At 42.8% G+C, this 12,054-nt stretch overlaps 1 protein-coding gene across 2 annotated transcripts in view; it reads left to right on the top strand.

Annotated features, from left to right (window-relative positions):
- Positions 1-12,054, top strand: part of Cntn6 (contactin 6) — a 176,791-nt gene that overhangs the window by 50,633 nt on the left and 114,104 nt on the right. The window lies entirely within an intron of this gene.

The raw sequence follows: 12,054 nt of genomic DNA, 5'->3' as shown, positions 1-12,054 counted from the left end.
TAATGTTATTATTTTGCTCCTGTTATTGGATTCTGTTAAGAAGGAAATTCCAGCCCTTCTCTTATCAACCTTATATTAACTATTGAAAGAGAGACTTATCCCATTAATTGGAAGCAAATTCTGGATAGTGATGAATCACAGTAGCTCTTTGCAATGGTGAAGATCAAGGAGAAAATGACCAATTCTCCTTCCTCAGAGTCTGGACTGGTCAGCGAATGAGCCTGTTGCCAGAGACACAACCCATCCAAGGATACGCATCCCCTTGGGTTTGCGTTTTCAAATCCCAAATGACATGGTAAATCGGGTCTTGATTCTCAATTGGAACCTGAAGTGGGCAGAGGGAAAACCTCCATGAAATATTTCCTTTGGTACCTTCCGATATCACACTGTATCACAAATGCTTAATACTGACAGAAGAGAAGTTGCAGAGCATAGGCTAAGTACCTTCATTCAGTCCTCAAATTCTCACAACAACCTTCCAGGTTCAGCACATTGTGGCGGAGACGGGTGAGTAACTGGTCCGGGGTCACAAAGCTGATAGACAGCAGAGGAAGGTTCCAGTCCAGGCCAGCTGAGGCTCCCGGACCCTCAGCTCATCACTACTACCTCTGTTCGGGTTGACTGCCTTCCCCCAGGGGATGGAGAAGTTTGAAAATAGATAAGACAGATGTTCAAGTATGAAATGAAATGCATGCAGCCATTTTAGAAGGTTAAACCAAATCTTATTCGTGAGACTTTGAAGAACCCACAACACCTTGCTGTCAAAATCTGCATTTTTGTGTAACCTCAAAACACACAAGTGCAAATAGAAACTAAGCCGGAGTCATGGATATGTGACTCAATATTATTAGTGTTGTGGCATCATGTGACCTGAATTGATGAAGAGTTACGAGACTTTCCGTGCACCCCTGAGATAAGATAATATTGCCACAAGGTATGCACGCATGACTCAGGTTTTTTTATGGTGCTTCTTTTTTAACCATATGAAAAATTATCGTCCAGTACCATATCTAAGATGAGAAGCTACGCAGAAGCACAAGTCAGTCTGTGCCACTCTGTGCTCTGATCTCGTTCAGAGTCTTGCCACCCTTGAAGACTGTTTCCAACTGTCTAATCAGGGATGACAGAAATGCAAAACAGTTACGAAGGAGTGAGTTCCAAAATCCATAAAGTAGCTGAGCAAGAGTGACTCTCTCTTGTCACCTTGTCATTTACCAACAGTAAAGGACATGTCATCCATCTTTCCAGGCGTAAGGTCCTTGTCTTAATAGTGCCCCCCAAGTAATGCCATGAATTCAAGTCAGCTTCTTCACTCTCCCAAAGCGACTCTGCCAGGGATTCTCCAGGGAGTTTCCAGAAGCCTTGGTCTGGGACTAGGTAGCACTGCTGATCCCTCTTGTTCTGGGGCTTCCTCCTCTTGGGCTGCGCAGCTGCTGGTTCTTCCAGCTCTCCAGCTGCAGGGGCCATTGTGGACCATCCAGCTTCTGGTGGTGGAAGCCCATCTAATAAATCCCCTTTATCATCACACTTCCTGTGGGTTCTGCTCCTCTAGAGAACCCTGACTAATACACTATCCATCCTAGAAAAATACATTTCTCTAGCTGGTCAGTGCCCGGCAGAGCCCAGAAGTTGGGGAGTTAGTTGAATATATTATTTTTGCTGCCTTTGCCATCCCTGGATGTTTCTAAGGTCACCTCCATCCTCACAGGGACAGATAGAGACAATATAATATTTATTTTACTTATTGATTTGGTGGCAAGAAAGGGAAAGTGGCACTGAGACATCAGCTGGGCTCTGGGTCACGCACAGTGGGTCTGTCCGCCATGGGTCTTTGCTCCCTCACCTCCAGGGTGAGTTGCTGTTGAAGCCTGTGTCCAAGAGTCTGCACAAACCATCTGCAGGCTACAGTGGGGCTAGAAGAAGAGTCTTCTCTTAAGTTTTAGAATAAACTAGAACACTCTTGAAGTCAAAGCTGCAGGATGACTCCTGAAAATAAGCAATCAAGAGATCTTGCTGGGTTCCATGCAGTAGCACAGCTCCTGGGACATTTTATTTAAAAAATAACAATGGACACATGATACCTATTGTCTAAGATCATTAAAATCAGCTTTGCCATGAAATCATCATCTCACCATATCCAGAGTCAAGTCTGCTCTTCTCCCTAATTATCTGGATATAAAACTCTCAATCCTGGGCTCATAGAAATCACAAATTTAACATTTGTCTTAAGGGGAATGGTCTTTGCTTGCCTCTGTTCTGATCTTAGGTTGGTAAAACATCTGAATTTAGGCCGGTTATTTGGATTATCTGTCTGTCACAGGAAGAAAGCATGGTCGTGTGAGCCCAGAGTTTGTATTTACGTACATAAAAATGTTGACAATTCAATTTACACTGAAAATCATTCCAAGCAATGGCTCAGAGCAGTGTAATAGAATAAGGAGGAAAATCCTAGGGAGAAAAAGTGCTGGAATTTCATACCCACTCTTTCCCAGTGGCTGTGTTGGTTGTTTCTGGACAAAATGGCGGGTGATGTTGCCATGTTGGGTAGATCCACTTGGCCATGAGTATATTATTCTAGGATTCTTTGAACGTGCAAAAGGCAGGCGGCCCAAGAGTCACTTGTGGGTATAGTAATATTAATCATAATTATTGAACTCCTGTATCATATATTCATTTCCTAAGTATTTAGGACTTATAAAGTGCCTCTCCTTTTCCTGCATTTTTGGGATATGATGAAGAAGACACATAAAGTCCCTAGCACCATCAATCTTAGTGTACATAAATATAAATCATGCTGGGAGGTGATAAGAACTAGGGAAAAAAATAGAGATAGAAAAAAGCAGATGCTGCTGTTGTATATTTGGAAGTGAAATAAGACTTCATTGCCTTTTGAGGAGAGGACTATAGAAGGGAGAGTTGGGCATACTGAGTAAAGACAGTGGGGCAGAGAGAGCAGCATGTGCAAACGACCTGTGGTTGAACCATGTGTGTCTGGTGTTTAGAAAAACAACAATGAGCCATGTGTGGTGGTGCATGCCTGTCATTGCCAGCAGCTCAGGAGGCTGAGGCAGGAGGATCTCGAGTTCAACACCAGCCTCAGCAATGGCAAGGTGCTGAGCAACTCAGGAAGACCCTGTCTCTAAAGAAAATACAAAATAGGGTTAGGGATGTGGCTCAGTGGTTGAGTGCCCCTGAGTTCAATCCCCAGTACCAAAAAATAAAAAAGGAAAGAAAAACAGCAACAAGGTCTGTGTAGGTGGAACAAGATGAGCAAGCAGGATCTAATGAGGACCTCTGCACATTTTAGGAGTGAAGTGAAGTTGGAATACCCGGGATGGTACTGATCAGGAGAGTGACACGATTTCTCTGACTTTCTCTAAAATCTGGCCAAAACTGGGAAAGAACCAGAGCAGATAAAACATGATCATGATTGTTCTGGTGAGAGATGATGGCGGTGTGGACCAGGATGATAGCAGTAAATAGGCAGATAAGTCGCCACCGTCATTCGAGGGTTGGTAGGTATCACTGAAATAGCCCCCTGAGATGGTGAACGTGGATGGCCGAAGAAAGAGAGGAGGAAGGTAACTCAAGGGTTCGGGGCTGAGCAACTGGTAACTAGAGTGTTATTTATGGGGCTAACGTGCTTCCTGCATCCCTGTCATTACAGAGAGGAGGCCACCCTAGGCATGTCCTTAAGCCATTCAGCATGGAAGTTCCGCTGATACCTGGGATGGGGGCATGGAAGACAGGGCAGCTCAGAAACTCAAGACGCATTACCTGTGAGGTGTCAGAGAAAAGAGGAGAGTGAGACTTCTGCGTAGGCAGTGGGAGTCCATCGCCAGGAGAAAGAGTCGGTCTGGAGAGCCCAATCCGGAGCTCCATCAGTAGAGCTCCATCAGATCCCGGGATCTGCTCTCCACAGTGTATTAGCTCACTTAACACTTCCGGAAAGATAGCTCCATTTTGCAGATTGGGTAACCATGTTAAAGAAGTGAGGCAGACGAGGCCAAGATCGTGGGTCTGGCATTCAGGGGCTCTTGTCCAAACACCCCCGTATTTATTTGACGGTTCTACTGTGTCTGACATGTGCTAGCTCAGAACAGACAGGGTTGAATGAGGTACGGGGGAGATGGCGGGAATTCTTGTCTCTGTCAGGAGAAGCACATGGACGGGCCTCACTGAACACAGCATCAGAACCAGGGGGCTGTGGCTCTTCCCATTCCTGAGGCCCAGGGTTCGGTTTGAAGGCCCCATTACCTCTTGCTTCTCCCCTCTTTCAGACTCCATTCGCTCCTTGTGAAATGACCTCCCTGGCTTTCCAGCCCCTCAAAGAGAACACTTGGCTCATAATCTTGGATTATGAACCCAGGGTTTCTCAACTGGGGCACAATTCACAATGAAGGGGGATTTTTTTTTTTTCCTTTGAGCACCAGGAATTGAACCCAGGGGTACTTAATCCCTGAGTCACATCCTCAGCCCTCTTAATTTATTTATTTTTTTAAATTTTAAGACAGGTTCTCACTAAGTTGCTGAGGCTGGTTTTGAACTTGCTATCCTCCTGCCTCAGCCTCCCGAGTCACTGGGATTACAGGCACCACGCCTGACCAGGGAGAATTTTTGTTCTGGAAGACTATATTGTTCTGAAGGTATTGAGCAGCATCCTTGACTTCTGTCCTCTTGATATCAGGAATGTCCTCTCTCCAGTTATGACAATGAAAAGTTCTTGCAGATATTACCGAATACCCGTAAGACACAAAATACCCCTTGGTTAGACACTGCTGGAGCCCATCTCTTATGCTCACCCATGGAGAATGCAAATGGGAAAGGAAGAAGGAACTGTGATCCGTGTGGTCTTTATGTGTTTGCATCCTATGACTTTCTCGGCCTGTCGTAGATTTGGGGAGTGCCCACCAGTCACCCCCAAGCTGACTGTGTTTCCGTTCTCTCTCCAGTTGGGGTTCGCCAGGGTATCATCCATCTTAGAGTTCTTTGGAATTCAGCAGTAATAGGAACCCAGGGGGGTCTTTACTTACAGGTTCTTATAGGCCCCAAAGATCATCATCACCATGATTCAAAACAAAAGGGGTGTAAATCAGAAGGGATCTAATAAAATCCAGGAGGCTAAGCAGCAACTGTGGAACAGAGGAAAATTCCAGAAAGAGCAGATTGTAAAGGTGTCGGGCAATGATCTGAGTTGCCTCATAAACTCCCTCCAAGCAACAGCAAGGACTTCAGCTCAGGAAAGGAATTACTGTTCTTGGATGAGGTCTTTGCCACTGTGTTAGCTTAACGATGATTTACCCACCCAGAGCCAGTTGTGCTGAACCCCGACGCACTGCCCCAGGTTTGCAGTAAAGTGGACTCGTTCTGGAATATTCCAAAGAGGGGATTTATTCGCTGACTCTGAGTCGTGTACTTCAGATTCTTTATTCTGGTCGTTCATTTTCCACCTCTAGACACGTGCTGCCGATTTTGAGATCCCTTCCCATGCACCAAAAGTAGTTTTTGGCGTCCAGGTTTGTTATTCTGGGTCTCTTTCACATGAGATACTCCCTTCTTATAAAAATCGCCTCCCCTCGAATGGGTATAATTGCATATATCTTCTGTTGTTTGTATTTTAAATATCACACTACAAGATACGGGGCTGTAAAAGCTGTCAAAGCATAATCGTACCCTGGGGAAAACAGAATTTGCTGTATGCTTGAGAGAGCAGCAGATAGAGACTTCAGTTGCTTGCTGCGGATCTGCCATTTCTCATAATAATAAAATTGTAGGGGAGAGTGTGGAAGAGATGTTCCCGAGAGGCTCCAGGAAGGACCGATTATCAGTCAGCTCCTGCATGACTGCTGCATCAACATGGGGAAAGACATCCCAGCCGTTAATAACAGGTAAATGTCACACAGGGCAGGAAAGCTATTTAAAATCCAGTGGATCCAGCCTAAATGGCTCACGCATTATGCGATTAATTACACGAAGCCAAAGGAGAAGTTTTTTAAACTTCCAGTTTGGAAGGTTATTATTTTTTTCTTTCCCTATTAAGACATATACAAATTAAGCATCGCCAGTAGCTGATAATAGAGCAAAAGAGAAAAGAGCTCTTGCTGCAGACTGGCAATCGGGATGAAGGAGAAGAGCCAGCTCATGGGGAGGAGGGACCGGGGCAGAGGGAGAAGATGGGGGGACTCCCAGGGTGACATCTTTGCCCATTCATAGAGGGGCACGAAGCTGATCGGGAGCTGCCGATATTCCCCCCTCTGCTTCTTAACTCCAAAAATGAAGGAGAGGAGCTGGCAGATCTCCCAAACCTTCCAGCACAGACATGCTATGAATCCATGTACTGAGAAACCTCCAGGCTACAACGCTGCACCCAAAGGAATACACAGTCACCATGCATAACCCAGGGTCTTGCTCTCCCAGTGCGATTGTGAAGAGGAGACAGAGTTTCCCCGTTTGCACCAGTGACTTTCAGAGTGCCCTTCCACACCACCTGTATCAGGGCCACCTGGCAAGTGGACATTTATGGGCGTTCCGGGGCTCTCTGAGGATAGAGCCCAGCAGTTTGATCTGGGGAATGATTCTGGTGTGCACTGTGGACTCAGAACCTCTGCTGTTGCCAGAGGCCCATTGAAGACAGGACAATCATTTCATCAAGATTTTATTTGTGTCTGATTCCCTGCTAATGTCGGCAGAGCGCACACACACTAAAATAGAATAGAATAAAATAAAATAGTAAAATAAAATAAATAAACCATTTTGGAGTAATGTAAAATGGCAGGCTAGCCTTTCGTCCTTAGGCAGCTGGATTCAGTGGATACAGGACAGATGTGTGGCAAGGAGAAGCCATGGATGTTGAGAATTTGGGTCTACACGTGAGTGGGCTTGAACTCCTGGAGAGCTTGGGAGTTTGGAAGGAAGACTGAGTAACACAGAAGAACCAAGGGAAGGAAACTGATGTCCAAAAAGACCATCCGTTTCGGGTATGGAGAAAGGCAGAACAGACCTCAACCCCTGAAGGATCCAGCGTAAATCCTCCCTCTTCACATCTTGATCATGTGATTTGGGGGGAATTACTTCCACACTCTGAGTCCCAGCATCTTCTCCTGAATGAACATCTTAGCAACTCCCGATTAACTTCATTTAAAAAAAAAAAAAAAAAAAAAGCTACTTTTTTGTACTCATACTACTTTTATGTACTCTTCTCTATTTCGTTAGTAGAATCTTCCAGGGGCTTCTAAATATTCTCTGGAAGAAGGATACAGCGCATGTAGGAATAGATTGGAAAGTTTTAGTAGCTAAGATAGAAATGAATTCACCAAAGGAGAGAAGAAAATTACAGTTTCAGGTCCCAAGATTATAGGTTGAAGAATACAAAGATTTCTTGAGCATCGGCGGCAACCTGTAATTCTGTTAAGTGGAAGGGGTTACGTTGGATTTCAGAGAAGGAAAGCTTATTCCCCTGCCCGAAAAGGCCTTGGATAAGGAGCCCTGAGCAGAGACAGGGCCCTAGGAATTTGCTCGCGATTGCCTTTATTTCACAAAAAGTTCAAAAGATGAAGAGTCAATGACAACAGGGAGTCGGAACTACTTTTATGCCTCCTCCTTTTTATATTGAGGGAAAATTTACTATCTAGATGACTCTCAGGTTTCAAACAAAAACCTCTGAGCCTCTTTTTGGTGGAGACAGAGCAACAGGCTTAGAAGTAAGGCAGCCAAGGACATCAGTAAGGAAACAGAAGCGGGAGACTGCAATGGATGATGAGAGCCCCCAGTAGAATCTTGCAAGAAGAAAAGGAAGACGTGGTGCCGAAAACAGGACCAGAATGCCACAGCATAGTTTTGAAAATAAAAATTGAATTGCATTTAGGCATACATGATCTGAAAATGTAGACTCTGAGCAGGTCCAACCCTCCCTCTGTTGCAAAAACAGATCTTTTTCGGCAACCTCCCAAGCAACAGTTATCTCTGCTCTGTTTCATCCTTTCTAATGATGGAAAGAACCCTTTGTTTAATAAATCGTACATCGGTATAGCTCTGAAGTTGAGACAGTTTGTGTTAGTCAGTTTTCAGTTACTATGATAAACAACTGAGGTCATCAACTTATAGAGAGTAAAGGTTTCCTTCTGCTCATATTTTGGAGGTTTCAGTTGACCCTATTGCTTTTGGCCTGTGCTAAGACAGCATCTCCAGGGAGAGAGAAGCGTGGGCAGAAGATAGCAGATCACCCCATGGCCAGGGATTGAAAGAGAAGAGGAGGAAGGGGCTGGGGTCCTACTGTCTCTCATGAGGAAACATCCACAATGACCTAAAGACCTTCCACCAGACCCAGCTTCTCTGTTTCCACCATCTCCAAATAGATTCACACCAGGGGTCACGATTTCAACACGCGGGTCTTTGGAAGGTCTTCCGGATTCCAACGATAGCACCATTTCCATATTATTTCTATCATTCCAGTTGCATTTCAAATGTGTGCCTGGATGTGACTTGAGATGGTTTCTTTAACTCTTTCTGCATATGGTAGTCTAGTGTATGAAGGTAGCTCCACTACTCTTCCACAATCTTCTACGTGCATCAGAGAGCTAAGTGTTCTTCACGTCCTTTTGTGACTTCTCACCTTCATTGCATTTTGTTATCTATCTCTTGATACACTCGGGCCTCTCAGCGAAGAGTTCTGTGAACACGGTATTTCGGTTCAACTGCTTGAGTCGTTCCATGTTTCTTGAAAATACCGACTCTGTGACACTTCACTCAGATTTCATGAAACTCAGCTGCTAGGAGTAGAATTAACTGTCTGTATGTTAGCCTTCTCTTTGGCCATTCTGAACTGCATCAGGTTTGGGAATCGGTGCCTGAATAAAACAGAAGACTCCATTATGAACACTGCACAGTCAGAAAAAGAAATGTTATCCATCTTTTCTCTTTCTTTCTTTGGTACTGGGGATTGAATTCAGGGGCACTTCACCCCTGAACCACATCCCCACTCCTTTTTATTTCTTTTTAATTTTGAGACAGGGTCTCGCTAAGTTGCTGAGGCTGGCTTTCAACTTGCAATCCTCCTGCCTCAGCCTCCCAAGTCACTGGGATTATAGGTGTGGGCCACTGGGCCCAGCTCTTCGTCTTATTTTTATAAACTGTAGCTCAGTCTATTCTTTGTCCTTTCTGACAGTCTTCTCATCCCGTAGAAACTGCTTTTCAATTTATACAAATAATACCTACTAATTTAAAATTCTATTTGACAGAGGCATAGAATGACGTAGAAAATTCTACAAGGCTCTTATTTTCTACCCATCATTTGTTTTAAAATCATGGTACATGTGTCTAGGATTTTAGATATAATGATTCCTATGAACATATACAATACAAAGTCCCATACCCAAATACGTAATGTTTCACCGACTAAGGCAGAACGTATTAATTTGCAACATGTTTTCACAAAACAGTGCAGTTTAGGTTTTTCCCTACCTGACATTACCTGTATGAGCATAATGTCACTTTTTTCAATTTCATATTTCAGGCCTAAGTGACAGTTTTGTTGCTGCAGTTCCTTGATACCTCATATTTTCTTCATTCCTCAGAACAACATTGACTTCACTGTGTATCAGTCAATTCATTTTTATTCACAACATTTAGGAATTATAAAAAATTAATTCTTTGGACTCTCCTGGCCACTGGTGGAGACTCACTCTGGGAGACTCACTCTTCCTCACCTTTCTTGTGTTTTTATTTTTTAAGTTTTTTCTCCCCTTCCTTCACTCTCTCTCTCCCTTCCTTTCTTCCTACGGTTCTCTTAATTGTACTGTTAATGCAATATCTGTATCTATCTATATTTCAATGGAAGGGAAGAGAAAATACTAATATTTCCCCTACTCCCACTTCCACAAGAGATTTCTGTATGACTGGATTTAATTAAGAATAACTGTTGACCTGTATTGCTCTCTCACACTTGTAGGATTTTAATCCGGCAAGTTTAGCATAGACCATTTCAGGTGCTCTATTATTTTTTAGCCTTCTCAGAGAATCACACTTATAAGGTCTCAATGCACAAGAATATTTCCTTTTCACATTGATTTTTGACCAAAATTAAAAGAAATTGCTGCCAGGTACGGTGGTTCACACGTGTATCCCAGCTGCTAAGGAGGCTGAGGCAGGAGGATCATGAGAACAAAGCCAGCCTCCGCAAGAGTGAGGCACTCAGCAACTCAGTGAGACCCTGTCTCTAAATAAAATACAAAACAGGGTTGGTGATATGGCTCAGTGGTCAAGTGCCCCTGAGTTCAATCCCCAGTAACCCCCTACCCCACCAAAACAAAATTGCCAACACAATTTTTGTGAAATTTGCTGCAGATGGACCTCTTATACTTTGTTGGTGGAGACATGAACACGAACAACCACTTTGGAATTGGTGCGAATCTATAGTTTCTTAAGCAGTTAAACATAGATCAACCTATAGCTTCCTTCTAAGAATTTATTCCAGAAAAATTAAAATGTAGGCCTAGTCTTATAGCATGATTTTTACTTGTCTAATATATAATGGCCCAGACTGGAAACAATTCATTGACCAACTGTAAAGTGGTTAGAAAAATTGCAGTATATTTATAAAACACAGTCCTATAGTCTGGTGGTGCTAACCCATAATCTCAGTGAGAGCCTGCTGAGGTAGGAGGATCACAGCAGCTTCAAGGTCAGTCGAGAAACTTATCAAAATGTCATCTCAAAATTTAAAATGATAATAATAATAATAAAAATAATAATATCTGGAGATGTAGATATAGCTGAGTGGTTAAATACCTCTAGATTAAAAAAGAAAACAGGAGGACTACTTGCAATAAAAAGGAAGTATTGATAACAAACATAACTAATAACTACAAAAGTTAAAGACATAATGATATATGCCATTTGACTTCATTTTTATGAAATCTAAATAATGACAAAAGTAATCTAATAACACAAAGCAGTTGATGGTTTTCATTGTAAAAGATTGGCCAGAAAGGAACATGAGACAGTTTTTGAAAAGATGGAAATGCTTTATATTTAATTTGGAATGGTGGTTACCAAGGGTGTCTAATTTTTACCAGTTAATGAAACTGAACTTAAGATCTGTGCTTTTTAAAAAATTTTTTTACTTGTTTAATTAGTTATACATGACTGTAGAATGTACTTTGATGTATCATATATAATGGAGTATGATTTCTCATTCTTTTGGTTATAGATGATCTATACTTTTAATGTTGTTCATTATGCAATTTGTATTTACCTCTAACATGTCCAGAGAGAGCGTGATTGATATTGGTAAAGTAACCTTTGTTCTCTCTCATCTTCAAGATCTTGCTGGATGAGGCTGGGGTTGTGGCTCAGTGGTACAGCGCTTGCCTGCATGGGTGGGGCACTGGGTTCAAGTCTCATCACCGCATAAAAATAAATAAAAAACATAAAGTTATTGTGTCTGGGTACAACTAGAAATATTTTTTTTAAAAATTTAAAGCTATTTCCAGTGTTATCTACTCCTGCCTGGTGTGGATAGCGGGATAGCTCTTGCTCATGGTGCTGGTTTCAGTGTGGAATAAATTCTCCCGAGAAGCTTTTCTGAACATGAATCCTTGTAGGCTCCTTCTCTGCACATCCTAGAATGGCTTAGTCGATATGCGTGACTCCCTACATTGAGATGCCACCCCGTGGCGAGGAGAAGGGAGGCATGCGACCTCTCTAGGGTACGAGTTTTGCTTTGCTGTCGTCTAAGCCCTAAAACGATCATAGCAGAGGTACTCAGAAATTATGTAGCATTCACAGAATCAACTCCAGCATCTGGGGCCAAGTGCTTTCTGTTTTATTTTATTTTATTTTATTTTATTTTACATATTTTGTTTTTTTTGTTATAGGTGGACACAATACCTTGATTTTATTTCTATGTGGTGCTGAGGACCCAACCCAGGGCCTCATGCATGCTAGGCCAGTGTTCCAACACTGACCCCCGACCCCAGCTCCTTCATTTAAATTTTTAAGTGAAACTTAATACGTTCTCATAACTGAGTTGAGTCCTCTGACAATATCATAGAGAAG

This window comes from Sciurus carolinensis, chromosome 19 (genome assembly GCF_902686445.1).
Source record: "Sciurus carolinensis chromosome 19, mSciCar1.2, whole genome shotgun sequence".
In the NCBI taxonomy this organism is placed as follows: Eukaryota; Metazoa; Chordata; class Mammalia; order Rodentia; family Sciuridae; genus Sciurus; species Sciurus carolinensis.
The sequence above is the reverse complement of the archived record's forward strand: the minus strand, read 5'-3'. Positions and strand labels throughout refer to the sequence as shown.